Genomic DNA, 22,268 nt, shown 5'->3' with positions numbered 1-22,268 from the left:
TGAGCATTGCTGAGATCGTTGGCTGGGAAGAAAAACAGCTTCCTAGAGTTCATCAGACTTTTCCTGAAGAAAACATATTTTGTTTGTCAGACCAGCTATATAACCCAACACTTACTCTTTGGGATTGTTCTAGACCAGTGGTTCCCAATTAGCTAAGTATTGCAGACCTCCTGTTTTTCAAAAGCCCCCCCCCCCCGCTTTTTGAAAATGTTGATATCTCTATTGTAGTTTTTGTGAATGGTGCCACAAATTGGTCCCACCAATTGGGAACTACTGCTCTAGATAATGTGGGAAATTTAGTGGTAGATGCCCATTCTATTTCTTTGGGATATGTGGACTTTTAGTGGGCATTTAATTGGATTCTAAATGTGCAGTAGAAAGTGTCTTTCACTGTCCTCTTCAGAAAATGTACACACAATAGCGGCAAGTGCAAAACAAATGCTACTGGAATGGTTACAAAAATGTATTAAAATAATTAACTAAAATATGTTTATGCACATGCCAGCTCCGATTGTAGTCCTTGGTAGTCTTATAGCAAATGAAAAATTATCTAGACAATGTGGCCTAGAGGTAAGACACATCTATTGAGACACCAGCACATCTATATGTGCCATGTGACATATTTGCTGATATATGATTCAGTAGCTAAAACTCTTACCAATGCAATAGGAAATGATTCCCTTCCCCCAACTATTGTTGAAACAGTTATGGACAATATATATCACTTTTAAAAACTCATGTTCTTGTACATGTGAAGGCAATTTCCTAAAGAGTAGCAGCGGGGCTGGCCCAGGACATTTTGGCACCTGAAGTACAGTGGTACCTCGGGTTAAGAACTTAATTCATTCTGGAGGTCCATTCTTAACCTGAAACTGTTCTTAACCTGAAGCACCACTTTAGCCAATGGAGCCTCCTGCTGCCGCTGCGCCACTGCTGTGCGATTTCTGTTCTCATCCTGAAGCAAAGTTCTTAACCCGAGGTACTATTTCTGAGTTAGCAGAGTCTGTAACTTGAAGCGTCTGTAACCTGAAGCGTCTGTAACCCGAGGTACCACTGTGAATGACAAAATGGTGTCTTCTATGCCAGGAAAAAAGGGGATGAGTAAAGATCTACATCAGGAGCAAGGCTATTACCTCCTATTTGCCAAGAAGCTACTGTAGTGTTGGCATGGGGCATGCCAAAGAGATGACAGATCAGGCCTCCAAGGAGCACTGTATTCCTTGAAGGCTGGATCTGCTGTCCCTGTGTATCCTGCCACCTGAGGCACTTGCCTCACCTTGCCTCATGGGTAGGATGGCCCTGAATATCCATATTGCCCCAATCAGGATATTTGTATGGATGATGTTGGAAGAAACAAGTCAAACAGAAGGGATGAAAAGACGGAGCTGTAGAGTTAGCAGTCAGATTTTAGTAAGTTATCAGCTCTGTATGCCTTCTTTGCATGAATATTTTAAGAATGTAGCATTCTTTATCTTCAAACAAAAATATACAACTTGTCACTAAAAACCGACCTCCATACCAGAGGACAAACTCCTTAGTCCAAGTTGTGTCCCAAGTAAATCCATGGCCATGCATAATAAAATCTAGAATTATTAAAAATACAGAAGAAAATCTTTGTTAAGAGAAGTCAGACTGGGTTCTGCAAAGTCCTTCCCCACTAATGTTCTAGAATATTTTGATAGTTTCAATAGACATTGTTGAAATGATCTGGTGGACCCTGTATACCTGAGCTTCCTGCTAAGATATAGGAAGTGCCCACCAGTGCGAGTCCTGATGCTCACCCCTCATCACTATCCCCCATATCACTAACCATGTTTGGTTTTGCAGAAAAGGGAGGAAGCATAGTAAGATATCCTCAGATGCCTTGTTTATTCTTGGTTTATCCTGCCTTGCTTGCACAAAGCTTACATGGAAGCTCGACTATGTCCAGTCTCTACTGAGCATTCATTCTGATTTGTTTACAGGGCAGTTATACAACAATGAGCATTCATCCTGCACTCATCTTTGTTTGCTTACAGGGTGTTTATATTTCTCCCTGTTAATCATTTGCTCACCCCACATCTTTTCAGTATATTTCACAATCACTTTCCTAACCACAAAAAGTCCAGGATTTTTGTAAAGTACATCTGTTCTACTAGGGCAAGAGAGCACTTTAGTCTACCTTAGTTGTGCAAACCTGAAGTCCCTCCTACAAAATAGTAATAGCCTGGAGGCATCCTAGATACCTTGCCAATCATGTCCTTCATTACTGGAAATGTGTTTTCTGGAAATGTGGCTTGAATTTACAATGGGAACTATATATTCAAAGATTTGTAAAGGCATTGAAAAAGAAGAAGTGAGAAATCATATTGGAGAGCTGATGTGTGCACTCCTGAACAAAATGGAAAAGTTGTTTAAAAGACACAGAGTGCATTTTCGACTGAAACAGACCCCAAGCTTTGTTTGCTAAAATGTGTTTGTTAAGGCAGGACTCCAGTGGAACTCCAGTCCTTACACAAGACTAGTGCATGTATACTGCTGTGCAGCTGCATAACAAAGGGACCGAAGACTCATATAACAATTGCATAGAGAGCAGTGTGTGAGGATGATTTAGTAGAGTTCATACTTTCATGTGAAATTCAAATCCAAGCTGAGGAAACACCCCCATTTCACTCACACGAGCACAGAACAGACATTCACTGCTGGCAATAATGTGGCTCCTTATTCATTTCTCATTCATTAGCTGTCATTTTGCTGTGCTCCCGTAACAAATGTCTAAATGGAAGCAGAGAAAAGAACTGCCACATAAGACAAACACTGCCTCTGTCACAAAAGTTCTCCTTGAAAAAAGAGACAGAGACATTCCAGTTGGAGCAGTTGTGCAGAAAAAAAGGGAGAGAGCCTCCATCCTCTGTGTGTGTTTTCTCTCCAGCAAATAAATATCTAATTTAAAAGAGATTGCGGCAATCTGAAATTTAGCTAGGTTTCAGAGAATGGATTAAAAGGAAATCTCAGGTAGGGCATCTGCTTCTGGGCCTCTGGACTGGTTTTGTGGCTTCTGATTAATTTCACAGCTCTGAAACAGTTTGATTCTCTCTTTTAGTCTCTCGAGGCTGTAGAGAAGAATAAGCAAGAGGGAAACTGGTTCTTGACAAAGTGCTATGAAACGTATTGTTTAGTTTCTTTAAAAAAGAAAAGTAAATGCAAGTGCTACAGAATACTGTGGTGACCAATGTAAGATTTTGAGTTGATTAACTGCTGTGCCTTGGGCTGTCTGGCAAACATTACAATATATTAAGATAGGTGGTAATTTGGTAGATATTTAATTTATGACTCTTTTTCTTAATTAAAATAAGAAAAGACATTCATTGTTAATAAAAAAAAGTCTAAAAGACATTGCTTGCTGTTTATAACAATGAAACTAGACCAAAAACAATGCAGATTAAAACCCACATTTTGGATTTTATGTGAAAAGAGTTATAAAGCCCCCTATTTATCTGAATCAGTATTCAGATTTCTAAATGCGTACATACACTCCTTAACTCTCTCGTCATATTTTTTCTTAGAACTAGATCTAAAATCCTGCTTCTTAGAATAAAATGCTGAAATGAATGCAGATTTTAATTGCCTTTTTGTATATGTGGTAGGCTTTTATTTACTCGTTTTCAGCAACACAGGGTAAATAAGCTGATCAGATCACAAGGACATTTTGAGAGGCGTCCCCAGAAGCATATAACTTCCTGCTTCTCTGTTTTTCCCTGAAATTTCAATTAGCTTTGGTTCTCCTTCCTACCTGTCCCCATGTGCCCTAAACGGCTGCGCAGTGTTGTTGTTGCACTGCTTACCAGCTGCTCTGTTCTGTTCAAGAAACAGCTTAATTTTAATGCCATGTGGAATGAGTCTTTCCTACATTTATGTAATGTGCTTTCAGGGCACAACTTCAGCACTGAAAGGATAGGTCTTTGTACAGGGCATATCCACACTTAGGGCTCATCCACACTTCCTTTTGTGCTGCTTTTCTAGGCACAGGTACACACTTTAAAGCTCTCTGTCTGAGCACTTTTTTATATTTGCCCCAACACTTTCTCTGAAAAAACCCCACTCTTTACTGCTGAAAACAATTCTGCAGAAAACCTGAATTGCTATTTGTTCCAATTCAGCACCAAAGAGTGGTTTTTTCTTGAAGAAAGCAGTGGAGCAAAAGAAGGGGGGAGTGCTCAGACATGGGCCAGGAAAGTACAGACCTTTGCGTAGTATGTGTGGGGCAAAAGGTAAGTGTGGATGAGCCATTAAACTAGGATAATGGTTGTTCTCTTGCCCCCAGGGTAGCCTAGGAACTGTAGTTCTGTGATGGGGCCTAGAAATCTCTGATAAACTACAACAGACTCTCCAAGTGTCCCTATTTTCCAGGACAGTCCTGGATTTACAAAAGCTGCCCCAAGTTTCTGATTTGACCCCGGAATGTCCCACTTTTCCTTAGGACCGTCCCTATTTTCACTGGAGAAATCTGCCGGGTGTGGAGTTATACAACCCCTGAGTCAAGGAGGTAACAACAACCTTTAGAAGACATTTGAAGGCAGCCCTGTATAGGGAAGTTTTAAAAATGTTTTATTATGTTTTTATATACGTTGAAAGCCACCCAAAGTGGCTGGGGCAACTGAGTCAGGTGGGCTGGGTATAAATAATAAAAAATGTTGTTATTGTTATGAAATAAAGGTAAGGGACCCCTGACCATTAGGTCCAGTCACGGACGACTCTGGGGTTGTGGTGCTCATCTCGCTTTATTGGCTGAGGGAGCCGGCGTACAGCTTCTGGGTCATGTGGTCAGCATGACTAAGCCGCTTCTGGCGAAGCAGAACAGTGCATGGAAACGCCGTTTACCTTCCCGCCGGAGCCGTACCTATTTATCTACTTGCACTTGGCATGCTTTCGAACTGCTAGGTGGGCAGGTGTTATGGAATAGGACAGCCCTATTTTCATTGGAGAAATTTTGGAGAGTATGCTACAACTCCCACCATTATGTGAGGGAATAATTTGTATCAGTATATATAGTGTAGACATTCTCATGTACCATAGTACATAGCACCTTCCTCTTTGCATTGCTACTCAGCAGCCAAAGTATATGCGAGAAGGCCATGCTGAGGGATGGAAATATTTCTACCTTGCTGCAGTTCTGTGATCCCTTTGAAATGCTGTCATAGGCAGGGTAGCTTATTGGTCAAACTGGACCTAAGTAGCAGCTATAACAAGAAGATTTCACACTTGGCTGAACCACAATGTAAACTGAGTGGTACAAAGAGATCATCTAACATGATGATCAAGTCTCTAAAGAGAGATAATAGTTCCAAGCCCGACATACTTCCTGTGGAGGAGGACAGCTTCAACTGTCCTGCATGAAAAAGCTTGTAACCCTACTCTGTGGATGGCCATGTCTGATGACTTCTTACAGCCAGCAAGGTAAGGACTGAGTCCATTCTTGTTTCGCCTAAGCCCTTTTCCCATGTTCCTTCCATTCATATGCTGAATGTGTGGAGGGAGGGGGAGTAGAAATGTACCACCAGCAAAAGTGTGAAAGGGCCTTTTATGCATGTAAAACGGTAGATTGTAGTGTTCTAATTATATAACTAGAAATCCTGAATGTGTGGAGGAGCTTATTTGTGGGCAACTCCTTTCACACTTATCATTAAGTGATAAGGCAGGGCCAACAGAAAAAGCCCTGTTCCCCCTTCCTGTCACTCAGTAGCTATTGCAAGTCATATGACAAAGCAGCCAACAGAAAAAATCCATGTATGGAATATTTGGGAAGATGTGTTTCTGATGTAGAGAAATGTGAAGGGGGAGAGAAGGAACAGTGTTATGTCAGTAGTGTGCAACTAGGATAAACCTCAGCCTGATTTCCTTTCCCGAATGCAAGTTTTTTCTTCAGAGAATCTTAGAAATCAGAACATTATTACTAATGATAGTTTCCATTTTCAGCCTGTAGGGAAGCAAACCCTCTTGTTCCACTTGCAGCCTACACATTGACGCAGCATGCCTTTCTTTTTCTTTCTTTCTTTTTTGAAGAAAGAATCTAATTTTGAAGTGTCAAGCAGAAATAAAATTAGAAATCCTCAGCTGGTGTAAATCAGCAGCCAGTGTAGCTTCATCCAATGACTAGCTTTAATCTCAACTTTTTTTTACAAGGCTAGAAGTGTGACATAGTCATATATTCATGAAAACAGCATTTCTGACCTTAGCTCAGTAGTCCTCGTGGCAGCCAGCTGCTGCTGTGTGTGTTGCAAAAGCTATTGATTCTTGGTGGTGGTGGATGGTGCTTATTTGGCCAGGAAGAGTGGAGTGCATGGCAGCTAACTAGGCAGAGCCAGGGGTAACATCAGGTGAAGTTAATGGCATTTGCTCTTACAACAAAACCGTTCATAAAACAATTTCCCAGAAGGCAATTGTAGGCTGCATCAACAGAAGCATAGTGACCAGATCAAGGGAAGTTCTGGACACTACAATTTAAAAAGGATATTGACAAGATGGAATGTGTGCAAAGGAGAGCAACCAAGATGACCAAGGGTCTGGAAACAAAGCCTTATGAGGAATGGTTGAAGGTGTTTGATATGTTTAGCCAGGAAAAGAGGAGAGTGTGAAGAGATGTGATAGCCATCTTAAAATGTCTTAAGAGCTGTCACATGGAAGATGCAGCAAGCTTGTCTTCTCCTGCTACTGAGAGTAGCACCTGAACCAATGGCTTCAAGTTACAAGAAAGGGTATTTTGATTAAACAACAGGAAGAACTTTCTGACAGTAACAGGTGTTTGACAGTGGAACGGACTCCCTCAGAAGGTGGTGAACTCTCCTTCCTTGGAGGTTTTAAAGCAGAGATTGGATGGCCATCTGTCATGGATGCTTTAGTTGAAATTCCTGCTTTGTGGGGAGTTGAACTAGGTGGCCCTCAGGGTTCCTTCCAACTCTTCAATTCTATTATTCTATGAGATTCTATTCTATGAGTAACTTGCCCAGGAAACTGAGCATAGATTCCAGTTGTGTGTACACTTACTTAGGAGTAAAACCCAATGAAGTCAGTAGAGTTTTCTTCCAAGTACACTTACATAGGATTGTGTTGCATATCCCATCACTACCTCACTCAGATGGCCAATAACAAAAAAGGATAGAAGAGATCATTTCATCAGGTGCAGCTTGTACAACAAGCTACACCGCAGCAGCGCCGGCTTGCGCCCGCGACTGCAACTACCTGGGGCTGCGTGCCATCACCAGGATGTGTGTGCATGCTCAGGGGCATGCTGACATTACTTGTGCAGGTAGTGCACTCATGCTTCTGCACTTAGTGGGTGTCCTGGCCCCCATTTAAAATGTGGGGGCTAGGGCATTCATGGCCCCAGGGAGTTGGCGCTCCTACTACACATTCCATAGGTTTCCTATTCTACACAACCATTTTAGTTAATACCTGACCTATTTTTGCATCTAGCCACCCCGTTTTTCTCCCACACCCTTAAATTCAATTCTTGCATTCATCTGCCCCGCCTTGACTACAGTCTTAATGCATGCTTACATGGGAATAAGCCACACTGGATTCAGTAGGAGTTACTTCTGAGTAGATGTGCATAACATGCTTAAGTCCCAACAACACTAGTGGAACTAAAGCTGCAGTCTTACACATACTTGGAAGCATCCCAGTGAACACAGAAGGACTTTGATCTGACTACACATACGTGGGATGTCGCCACATATTTCAAGGTCTTGATTTCAGTGTAATTTAAACACACCTAACTTTCAGTCTGTTTCCCCCAGTGATTATACTGCATGGTATCCAAACCCAAGAACTGTTTTCTTGTAGAGACCACAACCCATTCAGAGATGAAAGAACCAAAGGTATGGAAGGATCATCCTTTTGAGCCAAACACAAATGGCATTTTTGCCTGAAATCCAAAACAAAAATACTAGAATATATTAAGGAAGTAGCTTTGCTTTAAGACTCAAATTCCACCAAGAGGCAGATCCATCTACAAAGAAATTCAGCAAAAACATTGCTATAAAAATCTGCTGGCCTACGCTTACTCTTGTGTACATGTGCCCACCTAAGCAAAATAGTTTTCACTTAAGTATGTGAAAAGGTAAGGCTTAGATGAACCTTTTTTGAGGGAAGGATTTCCCTAGCTGAGGTGCAACTGCTGAGAAAAATACAATAAGACGGGTCTCACAGGGACCTTTTTGCAAAGGACAGGAAGATTCAAATGAGAAGAAATCACTCCTGGAGGTACATTATTAGACTATGGCCATTGCTAGCTTTAGAGAGAACAACTTCACATTCTGCAAGGGGGGGAGAGCAGTGCCACAGCAGCAATACAGGAGACAGTTTAGAATGCCATCAAAGCTTACACCTCTGCTTTCCAAAAGTACATTTTACTTTCAGCCATGTATTTTCACTTTTCTCAAGAAACTGATGTAGCTGCTATGGATATGTTTAAATTAATTCCTTTGACAACAGGGTCATTCTGTGGTGACCAATGTAACTTTTGTAAGCTTCTTTACACAATGTTTCATGTTTTACCTAATATTATTTAACTCCAGTTAGCATTAAACTATTTATTCGGTAAGGATGCGGGTGGCGCTGTGGGTTAAACCACAGAGCCTAGAACTTGCCGATCAGAAGGTCAGTGGTTTGAATCCCTGCAACGGGGTGAGCTCCCGTTGCTTGGCCCCTGCTCCTGCCAACTTAGCAGTTCGAAAGCACATCAAAGTGCAAGTAGATAAATAGGTACCGCTCCGGCGGGAAGGTAAACGGCGTTTCCATGCGCTGCTCTCGTTCGCCAGAAGTGGCTTAGTCATGCTGGCCACATGACCCGGAAGCTGTATGCCGGCTCCCTCGGCCAATAAAGCGAGATGAACGCCGCAACCCCAGAGTCGGCCACAACTGGACCTAATGGTCAGGGGTCCCTTTACCTTTACCTGTTTGTTAGGTACCTTGATCTTCCCTACAAAAATAATCAGTAGTTTAAATGCTTTCTTGTTAAATGTGTTTTAAAAGCTGCGACACAGGTAACAGTTTTTCAGCTTCAAAAATGTATCTGTAGCCTTGTAGATAAGTGCTTTCTCTAAAACTATGAATCACATCACCCCAACCTACCCCAAATTTATGGCAATATACAGAAATAGCTAATGTTTCATAGGCAAGTGTCAAATGTATGGTAATGATTATTAGAAAATGGGGAGAAAAGGTTATATGGCAAATGACCCCTGATCAATGTGACATGTGACAATTCATTGATAGAGGCCGCTTTGGGCAAAGCATGGCCACCCACCCTACACTTGATGTCATGAAGCTAAGGGCAGGTCTCAACCAAAAGGCTTAGAATTGGCCAAAGTTGTTTTGTGAAGCTTCCAAAGCGCCTGAAGACCAGCTGGTTTTCAGGAGCACAAATCAGGGACCCAGGGCTAAGCAGGATTGCTTCACGTCAGCCAGTATGAAGGGAGAGCAACCGTGCTGAGTTCAGGCATGCTTGAGAGAGCTGCCTGCAGCACTAAGCACCACCAGGAGAGGGGGCAATCCTTTCTTTCTTTGCCTGCCTGTTGAGGACATCTGTAGTTGGTAAATTCATTGTGATTGCACAGGGCCTGCTTTTCTTCTGCAAGGTTTAATGGGAAATGCTGTTAAGTGGCCAGATGGGGTTGCTGCTCTCCCCCTCCCCATACACGCACATACCCCTCTGGCCATAGCTGTATGCAGTGGCGTAGCGTGGGTTGTCAGCACCCGGGGCAAGGCAAGTAATTTGTGCCCCCTAACCCATGGATTTGCGCCCCCTAACCTGTGGATTTGCGCCCCCTAACCCATGGATTTGCGCCCCCTAACCCATGGATTTGTGCCCCCTAACCCGTGGATTTGCGCCCCCTAACCCTAACCCCCAGATGTTGCGCCTGGTGCGCCCGGCCCCCCCTGCACCCCCCATGCTACGCCACTGGCTGTATGATCTGCTACTTCTTTGTCTTTAATTCTTATTTTAAAACTTTTTTCCCTTGGAAGGATTTTAAGAATTGCATATGCAGCCCCCTCCTCTGTTGGAGCGGTATCAAAAAGTCTCTGTAAGCACAATATGGCTTGAAAATACTCTCCAAAGTAAAAGATCCCAGCACTGCCAAAGGGTTTCCACCCACTCCTTCAGGCATGAAAATACTCCCGTGTTTCATGTTGGAAAGCCATGCTTCATTTTTGTGGAAATAGAGAAGGCACTACGGGTACTGTTACATTTAGATTGGTATTGTGTTCAGTGCTGTATGAAATGCAGAAATGCCATGGGGATGACATCACAGGTGTTCATGTGATAAGTACCTCCCCCTGTTTAAGTTTAGGATGGTTCCCTACACAGATGGCTCATCAAATTGCAGAGTTTCCATGTTCCTGATGTGGAGAATCTCTCGGAAGAAGTTGTATGCTAATTAAGGCCAGGAGCTCATCTAGTTCAGTATTATTGACACTGCCTGGCAGCTGTCAGGAGTAGGTCAGTAAAACACCTACTGTTCGTGAACTCTTTATTCAAAGCAACCAAAACAGCCCAGTCCTAGTGGTTACAGCAACCCTTCCCACAAAGTATTGCCCCAGTGAGGCAGTTGCAAGGACTGAAGGTCCCAGCATTCCCACTGGTCTCTAAGGGTCCTCCCCAGTTCCGCTGATAAGAGACCGGGGGGAGAGGAGTTGTTCACAGCAGGGGGGGAGGACACCCCCCCAGATCCGTTCAGCAGCCTGCATTACTGCATCCTCTTGGCCCCCATCATCTCCAGCTTCCTCTTCTGCCTCTAATCCTTGACTGCTGTCTGCCACAACCTCTTCCTGCTCACTAAACCCTGTTGCTCCTTCAGCTTCCAACACCGCCTCTTCCCAGTCTGCTCCCTCTTCTCCCTCTGACTTCTCATTGTTGTCCCACCACCACTCCCCGGGCTCTGTGCCATATTCCTCTAGGGGTTCCCCAGATGGTTCCTCCCCACCACTCCTCTGCATCCAGCCAGTCTATGACAGCAGCTCGGGGAAGAAATTCACTTTGGAGTGTATTTTAATGGAAACCTGTCTATTTTGCACTTCTTGAACCAATATGAAAACCAACGTAACAGCTATCTTTCAAAATTTACACTTCTCCGAATTTTGTGATGTGATTCTCCACCCAAAAAATATGCACCAAAATTGTTATATTAGGGGAAAGTGTTCAAAATAAATGCATTTATCAGTGGAAATAACATAAAAATGTATTATATTAGGAAAGATTCCTTTCAAAATATGTATATACAGTGGTACCTCTGGTTATGAACTTAATTCGTTCTGGAGGTCTGTTCTTAACCTGATACTGTTCTTAATCTGAGGTACCACTTTAGCTGATGGGGCCTCCCACTGCCGCCATGCGATTTCTGTTCTCATCCTGAAGCAAAGTTCTTAACCAGAGGTACTATTTCTGAGTTAGCGGAGTCTGTAACCTGAAGCACCTGTAACCTGAGGTACCACTGTATTAGTTAAAACTGTATTCAAAAGTACGCGTCAGTAGAAATTTGTACTGATCAGGATTTTTAAAAAATGCAAATTGTTATGGTTGGAAAATGAGAAAATGAAATTTGTCCATCTCTATCTGGAGGTGCTCGGGATTGGACCATAAATCTCTCACATATGCTCTTTCAATTAGCTGTTGCCGTTCCCCTGATTAAAAAATTGAAATGCCATTTCTTCTCTGGATGCTATTTCAACATATTTTTGAAAGAAAATAAAGGAAGAGCCAACATGTGTTTGTCCTTTACTGAGAAACAGATGCAGAAAATGACAAAGGATGATGATAAAAATAATTAAGATCTGCTGGTTCTGTCAACCTGTAGTAGAACATTCCATCTCTCTCTCTCTCTCTCTCTCTTTCTCTCTCTCTCTCTCTCTCTCTCTCTCTCTCTCTCTCTCTCTCTCTCTCTCTCTTGATATTGTTTAGTCTCCCATGGTTTCTCAGCCTTGTGGTGCTCTTGGATTTGTTTCAGTGGTGGCAATTTCACACTGAGGAAATGTTCACCAACTGGTGGCAAAACTTCAACTCTCCCCCCCCCCCATTTGGAACCAGCAGCTGCCATTCATGCTTTCCATGACCTTAAGGCTGTGACGGCTGAGACACGCTCTGTACATTGCTATCCTTAATGGCTGTTTGGAGACAGCAGCCAGTGCAGAATGTGTCCACCTGTCTCCTTATGGGACTGGATTGCTAGGAGTGCATTATACCAGTGCTGGCTGCCAATAGCTTTCCAGTTGTAACTGCTAATGCTATGGCTCTTCATACCTGAAAGACAGCTCAGCTCCCTTGGGTCCAATTCAGATATTTTAAGATCGACTAGAATCACCCTCTTGACAATACTATCTGTGCTTCATACTCAGAGGTGAAGAAGGGAGATGTTCTACCGTGGTGTTTCTCTTGAAGGTTTACTAAATCCTGAGCAGCTTTTATAAGCACCAGAAGATTTTATCTTACTTGTTTATCTTGGGGTGGGCATTTGATGACCAGGGATGTTCAGGTATTGGATCCTTTATCTTAATTATATTTTAGAATTGTGAATCTGCTTTCAAGCTGTGAAATGCAATAAATATTTGGGACCATTTGCATTATGCATGAAAGTTGGGGGGGAGCCCAAATTGCACCAAATTATGCAAGTTAAAGAAATTATTTAGGTCACTCTGACTGCAGAAATTGTCATGGAAAGCAGAACAACTTATTGCAAGGACTGGAATTTCAAGCCTTGTGCATGGAGGGACTTGTGAGGCTACAGTTAGGAGCTGCCAGAATCTATATGTAGCTTCTGTATGGTAACGCATTACACTGCACACTGCACCAACTGGTCTCTGTATGGTAACGCATTACACTGCACACTGCACCAACTGGTCCTGGGCCTGAATACAATAAATATATATATATATATACACATAAACATATATCACACACTCTATAAAGCATCCTTAAGATACACAAGTTCAGCAGATGGCAAACAACTTCAAACTGAGTGACTCATTATAGTTCCTAGCCCCCTCCAAAGGCTTGGGCAAAAAGGTACATCTTCACCAACCAATTTTCCATTCTGTGCACATGACCAAACCAGTATAAACATTGCTGAGACAGAAGTGTGAACATGCTGGGAATGTGGTCTTGGAAGAGCACATGTTTGTTTGAGACTCTGTCCTGCCATGTGATGCCCCAAATCTTCCTGATACGCTATTATTTCAGTTTTTGCAGACTCCTGTTGGGCTGAAGGTGAGAATGAGTTTAGGGTTGATGTGAGAGTTCAACCTCATGTTCAGACTTCATACCTCAGTAAACTATTTGGTGGGGAGAATAAGAATGGACGGAAATCTCATTCTCAACAACTGGTTAGGGGAGAGTTAAAATAATGGACTGGCAGTTTAAATTTATTCATAGTCAGAAGCTGCTAATGTGCTGTGTGTGTCTTTAAATGAGCAAAACCTTTTTTAAAATATAAAAATCTCAAGTGTATTTGCCTTCTGATGTAGTCAAACTTTTTAAAAAATCTCCTTTGTATCTACAAGAGAGGGAGAGGCTGCCAGGTTTTCTTCCAGCCAAATCACAGCAGATTTAATGTGTGTTTCTTTTGCATATTTGTCACTTTACCATCTTGGAGAGGGGTTATGTGGAGTATATTTTTACTGCCTAGGCAAACATTCATGCTGTTCAAATGAATGTGTTTTCCTTCAAATTCCGTATCTCCAAACTGGTGCACAAATACTACTTATCCTGCTTTTCTTTGCAAATGGCAAGGTTGCTGGTTATTGTTGATGTTGGTTATTCACGATGATCAGGAAAAGTAGAATCTGAGCTCCCATTAATTTATCAACACAAATGGTGTTGATGGGGATATGCATTCCCCGAAAGCTTCCGAATGTTAATATGAAGCTGTTTCCCTACTTCTTGTCTCACCCCACGACTTGTGCGCAAAGCAGCTATTAAAAGCATAAGAGGACCTGCTGGATTAGCCAGTGGCTCATCTAGTCCAGGATCCTGCTCTTAGTGTGGCCACTCAGGTGTCTTTTGGAAACCCTCAAGCTCAAGAACACTCTCCCCACCTGAGGTTTCCAGCAACTGATGTTCAGAAGTGTTACTGCCTCGGCTCATGGAGGCAGAGCAAATTGTCCCTGAATTTGTCCAGTCCTTTCCTAAAGCCATCTGAGTTGGTGGCCATCATTGCCTCTTGTGGGAAGGAGTTTCATATCTTAAGTATGTGCTGCATGACAATTACTTTCTTTTATTCTCCAACATTCAGCTTCATTGGATCTCCACGAGTTCTAGTGTTAGAAGAGAAAGGAAAAAAATACTTTCTCTGTCCACTTTCTTCATGCCATGCATATTTTTATAAACTTTTATCATGTCACTTCTTTACTTGCCTTTTCTCTAAACTAGAAAGTCCCAAATGCTGCAGTTTTCCCAATAGGGGAATCTCTCCATCCCCTTGATCATTCTGGTGGTCCTTTTCTGAACCAGAGGCTAATGGCTGAGTGGGCTCTGGGCTGAAGACTGTGGGGCTTCGATTGAATTGTGTTTTCCTTCTTAGAAATATCATCTATAAGGAAAAACTGAAGTGATTGGAGACTTTATTTAAAGCTTCTATTTTAACAAAATATTCTTAATTGCTTATATGGCCTTTTATCAAAAGGACCAGTCAGGCCCAAAGCCACTTAGATCAAAGTTTGTATATCAGATACTCCCAAACTGTTCACTGGGTGTGAAGCTTTTAATGTTTTCTAGTAGTAAATTCCTGTGTGTGCCTATTGAATTCAGTGTGTCTTACTCCCTGGTAAGTGGGGTTATGATCTCATCCTTAGTGTGTACAAAGACAATTGTGCCAAAGAATGGCAGTTTGCAAATATCTTTTCTGTATTCTACATTGGTTTGCTGCTCCGTAGCATAAAGCTTTTACAATAAATAAATAAAAATTAAACTCAAAATATTGTCTAATCTCTTATATGCCCAGCTGATCACTGCACTCTGCAGGAGAGGCCAACTCACAGATACCATATCATTAGGAGGTCTGTTCCATCTGATCAAGCTTACAGTGTGACAGCACCTGCCCCTTGGAACTCCCTTCCATTTCATATCAGGCAGGCACCATCTGTATCGTCTTTTAGTGCCTGCTGAAAACTTTCTTCTTTCAACAAGCCTTCTAAGTGGAGTGTTTTTATTCCCGTCGGCTTTGTATATTTTTATATATGCAATTTCAAAAATTATCCTTACATGTGCATTTGGTTTAGAAATGCTTTACTGTGTTGTTAAATCTATTAAAAATGCTTCCTAGGAAGCAATCCATAAATAAATAAAATAAACCACAAAATACATGGATACAACGGACACAAAATCATAAATCACTGCACCCCTGAAATTAAAACACAGACTTATAAGATAGGAGGCCCAGACTTTGTAAATTATATAAAAGGCCTGGGCAAACAGAAAGATTTGATCCTAGTGCCAAAATGACCAACAAGATGCTGCTGGGAAGGCTGTGCAATTACTGGGGTGACGCTACCAAAAAACACCCTCCCTAATGGCTAGAGCAGCGTAAGGCCATTTGTGAGAAGGAAGTCCTCTGGGTAACCTGGTCCCAAGCCAGTTAGGGCTTTAAATATTAACCCAGCACTGTAAATTAGGCCAGGAAACAGACTGGGAGTGAATGTAGCTGACAAAACATAGGCATAATATGGTCCCAGTCCCAGTTGATAATCTTGCAGAAATATTCTGGACCAGGTGCAGCTTCTGCATTGTTTTAGAGGTAGACCCATGCCCAATGTTAGCAGACCTTTAGTAATTGCAGCTAAAGTATCTCCATCCAAGTAAGGTTGCAGCTGGCATATTGGATGAAGAGTTTATACACTTGTTCTTTTGCTTCCCCAGCTTATCCCCAAGGAAAACTTCTCTTTAGCGCTCAATCAGCACAAATGGCAATACAGGTTTTCCACAGGTTGCCATTTCTTCCTATCTGTTGAAAGTGCTATGAAGTTGTTACAGTAAGTGCCATACTTTAAACCAGTGCTTTTCTTTTAGATAAAAAACTGCTGTTACTCTGTACCCTTGAGTCCCCCCATTGGTGCAAGATGGACTGGAAAGTACATCACCATCTGCTCTGTACAGTGCAAATAGGTAGGTCCTACCCAATACCTTGCGCCTATCTGTCTACCATCTATCTATATCATCTATCATCTATCTATTGTCTGTCTGTCTGTCTATGAAAGAACCACCCATCAAGTTAGGAAAACATGCACAAAAATCTGTTTTCTGTGTATGGGTTTCACGTGAACTGGGCTGCCTGCCTACCATCATTTTTCAGATGTAAAAATGTCCATAATGCAGAGAAACCTGTGGGCGCTGTGACCCAGGCCAGTTATTACATGTTTTAGCTTAAAATAAGAAAGCAGCAGCAACAATACCAATAAAAACAATTTATGCATGCACAATGTAATATAAACTCTTAATAAAATCTCAGAAAAATGTAAGAAAGAGTGTGGCTGTGTTTTTTTTTAAGTGGGGAAAGAATAAAAACAGATTCCTGAGTGAATCCCCTGAAGGCACCATGAAAGTAAAAAGTGTGCTGGGTCTCTTTAAAGATGAAGAATGAAGGAACAATGGCAAATATTTGGAGGGGGCGAGTTTGTTTAGCATGGCTTGAGGCTCCAGGAGCTTTGATGAACCCTAAAGCACCCAGCAAGAAGTCTATATGTGTTGGATGAGAAAGTGGAAAGAACCAAACGGCAGCATTTCTGTGGCCAGCATTTAAGACATTGAGAGGCTCCTGGAAGGAAAAGAAAGGGAATGTTGGAAGCCCTTGTCACCAGCAGGAAAATAGATCTCATGAGTCTACTATGACTCAGGTAAGGAAACAAGATCAAACAAGTGCTGCAAGCGTGTGTGTAATCAAGGGCTATGCAAAGCACAAAATGCTGACAGGACTCTTGAAAAGGAAGGGGGATAACTTGGAGGGACAAGAAAGCGACACATTCTGCACAGTCAGCATTTTTTGAGGCTGGCAACGACACTGCTTGTTTCTGGCAATTGAATAGGTGCTGTCCCCACCAAGGACATGTTTTTGCATAATAGAGATTAGATGGTTTATTTGCTGTTGCAGGGAGAGCCAGAAATCTTTTTTCTTTTGTGGTAGGGCCTCTGTTACCAGGGTGCCATGTTTTAGCCATCACTCAAATCACATTGCAATGTGACTGTTAGCATCCACACTCCCTACCCACTGCTACCATTTCTATTGCAACTAGGATTTTGAAGGTGGCTGTGCAATTGTTGCAGGTACCTTTCATATATTAACCAGTACCCCAGTTACTCCTTCCATCTGCCCATACCATTTTGTGAGCATTGTTTTTCCAGTACGAACCCCTTCCTGGTGTTTATAACTCATGTGCAAAAACACTCCTATGTGTCTGTCCTTGGCAGCAGTTTTCCCCTCAGCTACAGTAGCTTGGGTGCTTTTGCTCCCTCAGTAGTGGAACGCACGCACTTAGGCTGCTGCGTACACACTATATCTTTAAAGTACATTCAAAGCATACTCTTTCCCTTAAAAGTTTCTGACCACTGTAGTTTACCCTTCAAAAAGTTACATTTCCCAGCAACCCCTTAACAAGCTACAGTTCCCAGAATTCTTTGAGGGGGGAGATGTGCCTTGAATGTGCTGTAAAGGGTATAGTGTTCGCGCAACATCAACAACCACAGCGGTTGAAATGAGTACCGCTGTCCTCTCACAGAAGAGCTATATCTGAGAAAAGTGTTTGCCTTCTATAATGTGCGAAGTGTGCATTGAAGAATGGAGCAGTCCCACAGCAATTAAGGGCAGTTTAGCCCAGCAGGTATGGGAACTGAGATCCTAAACACTGGGACTTTATTATTTATTTATGCCATTAAAATTTATATCCCGCTTGATTGTGGGAGGGCCTCAGAATTGTTTACAGAAGGGGGGGGCAATAAAATTATCGGTAACAGGAATTAAAACAAATGTTTAAATTTTTTTTAAAAACCCAATAAACTAAAAAACATCAGCATTCTAGATACTTGGGTAGGTTCATCAAAATGAAAATGTTTTTCAGCAGGTGCCAAAGAGTACAGTGAAGGTGTCTGCCTGATATCAAGAGAGCCCAGGCACTTTTCCAGGTCAGAGGTGCTGTGTAAGATTTAAATATAACCTCAGGTAAAAAAAAAACACACAACCCCAGTCAGAACAGTCAGCTGGCAAACTGTCTTCCAAGAATCATCCCAGGTACAACTTTTGCATAACCCCCTGCTCTTGATACCTTTGTGGTAGATTTGCAGCCTTGTAGTGCCATGATTCTGGCACTTTGTTCAGCATCCAAGGCCTGTAGCCTGACAGCTAAGTAATGTTCTACTGACATCTTTCCTTGTAAAATGGAAAGAAAGTGGATAATTTAATATAGATGTGACAAGCAGGAGATAGATTCCTAGCCTGCATGGATTGCCAGATTCAGCTCTGATTTGAAAGCATCCTTTAAAGCTAACGCAGGATTTTCATGTCCCTACAACTATTTCTCCCATCCTTTGTAGAACCCAGTTCTATAAAGTTTCGGAGGATAAACTCAGAAGTATATTAATTAAGACTTCTAAATTTGTTAAAACTTCTAATGAGAGCCATTTCACACATTATGCAGAACGACCTGCATCTGGGTATACACTTAAGAGTGGATCCATTCAATCAGTACCTTTGGGACTTTATGTATTCACAAACCTTGTTTTTATCCTTAGAAGTTCTTGGGTGTGCACTTAAAATATGCAATGTGTGCAGTACTCCTAAGAGGTGGCTTGCACATACATTTAATCACTTGGTAATTCTCTAAACCAATGCTTAATTATCTTTATTGTTCATGACTTAGCGTCAGATGTTAATGAATATTGTAGCTGTGGTGATTAATGTCTTAGGGTCCTAAGAGGAGCAAACAATCATTTGATGCTACAGATTTATAAACCAGACTTTGGTGTGCATATGTTGCTTGCTTGCAAAAAAAAATGTTCTGGCTCTAGTTTCCTTTCCACACACATTTTTCTAGAAGTAGAGTAGGACAACAATCCTTAAGCTGTTTTGGTTTGTTGTCATGGCAGTGCAAACCTATTTCAGGCTAGGGTTGATATGAGTAAAACAATGTAACAATGGCAAGATCAGGGGATCCACTTTGACCCAACTTCCATTTAAAGATTTTAAAAAAACGTAATAGTTATAGGCATTAAAATGAGCAATTCTGCTCACCTAACCAATCCTGGAGTCATGGGCTACTCTTCCCAAAGCATTGTCTTCAATACATTCTCTATCTCTTTCAAGATGTTCATGATACCTCCTCCAGCTGAGAGCCAGATCATCCATGAGGCAAGATGAGGTGACTGTCTGGGGCAGCAGGATCCTTAGGGGCAGCAGATCCCAGTGTAGATCTTTATTCCCCATCTTGTCCCTGATGTAGAACTTCTCTCACCCCTTCCACCCTGGTAGGGAGGGAGGGAGGCACCATTTTGTGGTTCGTCTCAGGTGTTGAAATGACTTGGGCTGGCCCTGCTCCATCCAGCTCTTTCATTCTCCTCTGAAGTTCAGCTACAAAGGGCATCTGCTACATAGGACTAGTGACTCAGTAGGAAGTGCTACCAGTTCATTCAGGGTCAGACTCATATTTCTGCAATAATTATGAATGAGTGTTGTGATAGAAAACCATGGATACCATATAGCTGTGGCTCTGTAAAGTGGAGAGTGCATGGAATAGAATTTGAACATGTTTCTCTGCTCCGCATGGGTGTTTTTTTACTCATATTCGAACATCTAGATCACTTCAGTGGATCATGCAGGCTTTCTAAAAGGTGCCATACTCTCCAGGTGTGTGTGAACAGTTTTGTATGCATGCTGGTTTACACATTGCCTTTCCTTTTGCCCACAATTCATAACGTATGATGCTATTGCAAATGAGAAGCATCATAAAGGTTAAACAAACATTTCCTTTAGAGATCTTAATTGATCTGAAATGGCAGGAGCATCCAGTTTCAACAATCAGGATGCCAGAAAATGATTTAAATTCATTAAGCCATTTCTGATTTACCAAGAGCTAGCACACTGTTGCTAGAGGGAAGAACTCCGACTTGTGCAGTCTTCGCAAGGAACAAGAGTCCTGTGGATTGGGATTGCACTCAAAGTTGCCCGAACCTTTAATCTAAAATTGGATGAAACCTTTGTAGATACTTCTACAGTATTGCTGGTGCATAATGTAATTTTTCTCTTACCTCTGACATTGAATATTTTAAATATATTGTTACATTTGTACATTGCTGCTCTAGCCATTCTTGAGGGGCCTTCTGCCTGCCTCTACTTGTTCACACTGAGCTTCAGTTTTCAGTCATGCAACTCTAGAGTTGGCTTTGATATATAAGTAACACCAGCAACACTATGTAGCTGTTGAAGCAACTGTATAGACTATGGAGTTTGTCTACGGCATGTATCCAACTAAGTCCTACTCACAGTAGACTCATTGAAATTAATAGCTGCGTGTTAGTCATGTCCATTATTTTCAGTGGGGCTACCTGTGAGTAGGAGTACCCCTATATATTTTTTACATGGATGTAGACATAAATACTGCCATTTGTTACATTTGTATTTTATCATTCGACAACAAGCTTGAAGGAACATTTTTGCATCTCTCAGCAACCCTTTGAGGTAGGCTAGGCAGAGGAAGAGAAAAATTTCAAAGGTGAGCTGCTGAGCTGAGCAGGAATTTAAACTCAGGTTTTCTGCATCCAAGTGCAAAATAGAAGTGAAATTGCAGCCCAAATTGCTTTGAATCAAGGCTATTTAAACCAGCAAGGAAAAACCCTGATATAAATAAATGTTTAAATCAAGTTTCCCAGTGGTACTTTTTCAGAGTTTCCTAAACAATGGTGCAGCTCTGATCACTAAAGCATGTTGATTTGCAATTAAACAGAGTATTATTTAGAGTGTTATTCCATTTTTACAACCAGGCCTTTTATCTCTTTGTTGGCAAGCATTACTTTTTTAACCTATTTTTAAATATTCCCATAAAGGATCTTTCTTATAATTAACCATTAATCCATGACCGTTTGTAAGGTTAACAGTCCAATCCTACGTATGTTTAATCAGATGTGAGTCCTGTTGTGCAGCTTTCTACCAGATTGTAGTTGAAGTTCTGGAATACAGAAACATGCACGCTGCAAAATTTTGTTTTCCACTCTTCTTTTCAGTGTTGTTCCTTTCTTGCTTCCCTCTGCCTTGTCCCAGTCCAACACTCACAAAAAGGTAGCAAACAAGAATGCAGCGTCCTTTGACTTTGATAGGTTGAAGCATTTCTGAAAGTTACTGGGCATACCAGAGCAGTTTATTTTTTGTTAGGTGGAGACACAATGCCTATGCTACAATAATCAGAGTAGGAGCATTGAAACTAATGGACTTAAGTTAGTCATGTCTATTAATTTCAACTCTGAGTAGGACTTGTGTTGGATAGAATCCTGTGTTTGTAGGTAGGGTGCAAATATTCATATTTTAAACCTGATCAAATTTCTATTTACATAGAAAAGCCTCCTGTAACTCAAGTGTATCTTGCAGAATCATTTATTCAGTTTAGAGGTTAACAGTGATGCTAACACAGCTTTATAAATAAGCACTCAACAGTTATCAGTCTGCGCATCATAGGCCTACCAGGGGCTGGCAGGGAGTGAGAGCTGTATTTCTGTGTTGGCTGCAGAGGAGGGATGGAGCAGTCCACCAACCCACTTCCTCACCTGGACAGAATTCCTGGTAGCCTATGGCTACCAGACTAGCCTACTGTATATTTTGGAAAGTGCTTTGTTTGAATGTCTGGTTGTTGGGTTGTTTATTCTCTATGTGTTTGGCAGCCTCTCAAGATACCGTCACAAAATTTGGCACAAGGGTTTCTGAGGTGGAGGCAGTGCTTTTCCTTGATATTTGGATGCAGGCCGCCATTTTGAATCAAAACGACACACTGAAACATGACTTTGGCATGTCTTCGCCCATTTTTTGGCATAGGCTTGGCCCCTTCCCCTTGTTACCAGAACCAAGTCCAAAACGCTGTCCCTCCAAAGGCACTAAAGAGACAGCAGGTGGAAAGGTAAAAGTTTGTTCTAAGCTGCAGCATAGAGACTCAGCAGGATATCATCAGAAGTTCAAGTAAAGGTAAAGGTAAAGGTACCCCTGCCCGTACGGGCCGGTCTTGACAGACTCTGGGGTTGTGTGCCCATCTCACTTAAGAGGCCAGGGGCC

The 22,268-nt window shown here is 41.9% G+C and overlaps 1 protein-coding gene across 1 annotated transcript in view; it reads left to right on the top strand.

Moving 5' to 3' along the window:
- The window catches only part of LOC309362143 (uncharacterized protein), a gene marked incomplete at its 5' end in the record, with an annotated part of 156,393 nt that overhangs the window by 95,253 nt on the left and 38,872 nt on the right, over nt 1-22,268 (top strand). The window contains one exon of the transcript XR_014164802.1: nt 16,037-16,132. The remainder of the gene's footprint in view (nt 1-16,036; nt 16,133-22,268) is intronic.

The sequence above is a fragment of the Podarcis melisellensis genome, assembly GCF_964234715.1.
Source record: "Podarcis melisellensis genome assembly, chromosome: Z".
Classification (NCBI taxonomy): domain Eukaryota; kingdom Metazoa; phylum Chordata; class Lepidosauria; order Squamata; family Lacertidae; genus Podarcis; species Podarcis melisellensis.
This window is presented reverse-complemented; position numbering and strand designations above follow the sequence as displayed.